Genomic DNA, 5,473 nt, shown 5'->3' with positions numbered 1-5,473 from the left:
TTTCCAAGTTCAAACCTTCACTACTTGCTTGCAGTGTCGCCTCCTCGTCAGCGATGCTCTTTCCTGTTGCGCAACCTCGTTGATATAGTCAGCTAATCCACACCCCATCCTCCTTCTCCATCCCACATGCCCCGACCGCCAAAGCGACACCTTCCACCCAAATCACTGCCTCATCCTCCAAATAAGTGTCGCCCATAGCCATTTTGCACGCAGTATAGCCAAGAGCTCCATGAGAATGTAGCAGCGGAGAAGCAAATCACGGCAACGCGCATGGATGAGGTCGCGATGGCTGCCATGCATGTCGACTGCCAAATCTTGGCGGAGCACCTCACCGTTGAGGCCACCGTGGATGCCTCGCACAGACGCCGCCACGCGGTTGGCTGCTTTAAGCGACAGTTCATGATGTTTTCTCGAGGCCACTGTCGGTGCCTTCTAGCGAATTGTCCTCTGTAATGTTAATATGCAATCTGATCTGATAAAATGTGATGTTCACTTAACAGTTTGGTTCAACAATTGTGATATTTCATAGTAGCTCTTAAGCATGCTTGGTTTGGTTAACTATCTGATCTTCTAGTATACGTTTTATTCGGCAATGTGGTGCTCAGTTAACTATTTGCTTCATTTGTTGTGTTGTCCAGTTAACTGTTTGGTTCAATTCTGCAATGTGATATTCATTTGTTGTGGGTGTAATTTTGTATTGTTGTGCATGTGAGAAATAAATCAAATTTGGTTGTATTAAATACATGATAAATATATACAGTTGCTATATTTCCAAGTTGTTTAGCATGCTTTGCTTGGTTAACTGGTTGTTCCATGCGGCTCAAATTAATCTGTTCGATCTTCAATTTGTTTAGTATTCATTAACATATTCTATTGATCCCATGGCAACTCTCACTTAACCTGATCAATATCTATCTTATATGTGTTGCACGGAAACAACGGGAGGCACTGATGAGGTTTACCATCGAGGTTTGCACATGCATGGTCCTACGTCTAATAGCACATTATTGTGCAATTGTAGGAACCGTTCTAATATTTAGGTTTTTAACAATTTGGTCCCGCACATGTAGGTCCTGCTGTCAAAGGTTTAGACCCACTGTTCGACCCATTTTGAATATGGGGAAATGAGATGTCCATGGATATTAGTCGATTCAATAAACTCAGAAAGATCGCTAGAATAAAGAAGCTAGCAACGAATAACAGCAATATCTTTGTTTGCACAATAAATAAGACATTCGTCAACTATAGGATGGTACTAACTCTTTTACCTTTTTTTTTCCTTTGGTGCCATTTCAAATTTAGAACAGATATTTATGGATATCTTTGTTTCCCGTCCTTTACAAAGTAGTTCGCCGATGATTACCTCTCAGAACACCTGCATGGTCAAGAGGCGAGGAAATTCATTCAACACCCATGGTACAATATTGAAGTATTCCTCAAGAGGACGAAAGTTGGGAGGTCAATTATCCACAGCAACTGGCCTAAAGTTGCAAGGACATTCAAAATCACTGAAGGCTCAATATTGGCCTTCCACTTCAGCAGTTTTCCACATGAGATTCATCTGTCTATTTACCGTGTATGATGCTACTTTCCAAAGGTTTTAGATGTTGCGATGAAACTTGGTGTTGTTGTGTAATGGTGTACCTAGCTATATGTTTATATGGTGCAACTGAGTGCTAAAGAAGTTTTATGTAATTCAATTATGAAATGTTGGTTATCGTAATATGGATATGAAATATATGGTGTTTGATATGAAATGTTAATTTGATTACTAAATGGATTATCAATAATAGGCCAATTAGCCTGATTATTGGGTTTTCTATTGCATACGGTTTCTCAGACAACACCGTGGGCGATGAACTCAAACAAACCCACACGGATTCTGGAAAGTAGGCGTGTTGGGTCAATGAACAAGTACACATGACTTCCGCCTAAAATATGTTTGCATTAGGCCACACAAACGTTTCCACATAAAAAATCATGTGTGATATACATACGAACAGAAACGTTTTTCTAGGATTCACTGTGTGGGATGTACGTACGAATAGAAACGATTGGGCTAGTATAATTGTCTCTGATGGCTAGCCCGATCGCCCACGAGCTCCTTTTGCCCCACATGTGTGACCGGAAGACCTATCGCCAACGATTTCTGGGTCGTGTGGGAAGGATCCCCCCATCACACACACGGGCAAGGCGACGGTTTAAAACTCCATCACAGGAAGGGGGTTAAACCATTTGGGTAGCACGTCTCTGCACCAGTGGACGCATCATGTCGACGTAGCTTCCTCACTAAATATCATTAAGGATGTTATCCTCCCCAAGTTTGGAGTACCTAAAGTTCTTATTACTAATGGTGGATCTCATTTTATACAAGGTATCATTAGGAGGACCATGTCTAAGTATGGGGTAACTCACCACATAGCATTGGCATATCATCCACAGTGAGTGGCAGGTCGAGGTATAAAATCGTGAGGTAATGATTATTATAGAAGACAGTGCAGAAGTCAAAGAAGGACTGGGCTAGGAAGTTGAATGAAACCTTGTGGGCATATCTAACAACCTACAAGAATCCCATGGGTATGACACCATATAAAATGGTATACGGTAAGGCATGTCATTTACCCTTAGAGCTAGAGCATAAAGCTTATTGGGTTGTGAAAAATATAAACTTTGACCTCAAGGAAGCAGGGGAGAATATGTTGTTAGATATGCATGCTTTAGGGGAGCTTAGAAATGAGGCTTATGAAAGTGCCCATTTTTTCAAAGGAAAGGTTAAGAAATGGCATGATAGAAAAATATTGAAACAAAAATTTAGTGTTGGAGACAAAATCCCCCTATTTAATTCTTGTCTTAAGTTTTTCTAAAAAAACTTAGGTACAGATGGGAAGTACCTTGCGAGATTACAGAAATTTACTGGAGCCATTCAATTGAAAGGATAAAAAGATACTCTGTGGGTGAACGGGCAACTTCTGAAGCTCTACCTTGCCGCAGAAAGAGGACAAAGAGGTAAATTTAATACCTGGTTGAGAAGCTGAAATGCTATAGAGACAAGGTAAATTGTATTGGACTAGTTTTTTATTACAATTTTAATTTGAGCCTTTATATTTGCTAGAAGTTTTTAAATGTTTAGTTGGCAATATCTATTTTAAACTGGAGGTCAAATTCTATGATGTTGTTGCCTATTGGAGTTCTTTCAAACTAACTTTGCAGGACAGAAATAAAACTTTTGAAGAGAAAGCAATGGGAGCCCACAGAGGAGTCAACAATGTCTGGTACGAGCGCATATGCTCATACCAGTGGTCGTACTTACCCTCAACACCGAGAGCAATTCCAACAGAGCGAGCGACGGCGTCTAGTAGGACCGCATGCGGTCATACCAGGAGTCATACTGCACTTTGAAGCCGACTTATAGAAAGTGTGTTAAGCTAAGATGACCTATGGTACAAGCAAAGGCGCTTGTACTAGCAGTTGTAGCCTTCATTCCCTCCAACGACAGGTTTACCGCAAGAGAGAGGGGGGACAGGGGGCCACGGCAGTGATGGGACGAGCACCGATGGTCATCCATTGTTTTGTTGGCCCAATTCTTTCACGGTTTTATTTTGTTTTCTTTCTAAGTTCTTCTCTAAGATTTATCTCGAGATTTTTTAGGGTTCCTAAGCATTATAAAAGGCTAAGAGTCACGTCCCTTAACCTAGTATCAATCTAATCTATTACCTTTTGTTGCATGTCACCTCCTCCCAAAAATCTCAGTACAGGGTGAAGAATACGGTTGCCGACATGAACGATGGATCGTACTCAACACCTTCCTTAACCTTTATCCGCATCATCCCCGTCCCTAACTTGGAGGAGGTGGTTCCAGCCAGTTGGAAGGACCTCGGGAAGATGAATCTCAAGGAAGAGTCGTATCCGAAGGAAGAGGCTGGCAAGGAGAAGATCGTTGCAGAGAATCAGGAAAGAAGTCAGGGGAAGAAGAAGAGGTCACTTTAGATGAGTATCCTCCTAATCCCTATCAATTCAATACATGTGTATCTATTCCTCTATTTCCCCTTGGGCCTCCACAGAATGAGTGGGGGGAGGAACCATCGTCCCAAGAGGAGATAAAGGAAAAAATATTAAGGATCCTGAGAAAGTTTTTAAAGCTTGTGTGCATACCATCGGCAAAGGGATCGATGCTTATTGGTTGATGAGAAAATATCTTGAAGCTAGGATCGATGGTCTGTTCCATAAGATTGGTCTCATGATTGATACTCTGAACCAGAATACTACACAGCTTGATTTCTTGAGAAGGGTTGTTGATGCGCAGCAGAAGATGCTTAGGGGATCAGAGCATGCTTCAAGAACATCTCTACAGCTTGTGATCATTGTTCAAGAATTTGTCCGATTAATCAGTTAATCGCTACTCGTTGGTGGCCGATTCGAATAGAACCTATTCATCGCGTTTACTTGTTAGGCCGATTAGATGGCATGTTCGGCCGATTAAATGGCATGTTCGGTCAATTAAATGGCCCGTTAGGCCGATTAACTAGCCTATTAGACCGATTAATCAGTTATTAGGTCGATTAATCGCTGCTGGCCTATTAACTTATTGGCAAAAAAGCCCAAATTATTGGCATGTAACCTCACCATCCCCCTCTCGCTCCTCAATAGCTAGGATTTGATCAAATTGTACCATATTTTGGTATATTACATATGTGAGAGCATGAGAGTAGGGTACAATACATAAAAAACTAGGAAATGTTTGCATGTTCCTATTTAATCTACTAATTAATGGCCAACCAATTAATCCAGTTAATAGGACGATTCACCGATTAATCGCTACTCCTAAGCCGACCGAGCAGCTACCGGTTACCGATTTCCTTAACAATTGCCAAGCAGGAAGCATAAAAACTAGGTATGTGGATCTCTCCGGCTTGATTGTAAGCTTGGGGGTCCTGGTGTGACGCCCGGATAATTAAGCTACAGTAATCCTCTAGTAATGATGCCACATCACCACATTTACTATTGTTAATCCCACGATGGTTCAATCTCGTTCGAAATTCAAAATTCAAAATCAAGTCAAACGGAAAAGGTTTTCAACAATCAAACTAAAATGTTCTGGGTGTGACAATTAAATCATAAGTAATATTGGTGGAGAAATCATATTTTTATAAATTATTTAAAATCCCTAAATTTAACTAAATCACCAACTAGAACAGTTAATTAAATGCATTTTAAAAATTTAAAAACTATTTTAATTAAATGCCTAAATAGTATTGCCAGTGGTATAATTAGTAATGCTAAATTAGGTACTGTTTTTATATTAAATAAAACTAAAATGAATAGTGAATAAAATAGAAAATTTGTTTAACAGGAAAAGTAAACAAAAAATAAAAGGAAAACATAAGGGCAATTTCCCCCCTCCCCGTGGGCCTCTGGCCCAGCTGGCCGGCCCAATCCCCCCTCAGCTATAACCCCTCCCCCCTCCCCCCACCAT

This window comes from Triticum dicoccoides, chromosome 4B, assembly GCF_002162155.2.
Source record: "Triticum dicoccoides isolate Atlit2015 ecotype Zavitan chromosome 4B, WEW_v2.0, whole genome shotgun sequence".
NCBI classification, from domain to species: Eukaryota; Viridiplantae; Streptophyta; class Magnoliopsida; order Poales; family Poaceae; genus Triticum; species Triticum dicoccoides.
Note: the sequence above shows the minus strand (reverse complement) of the source record.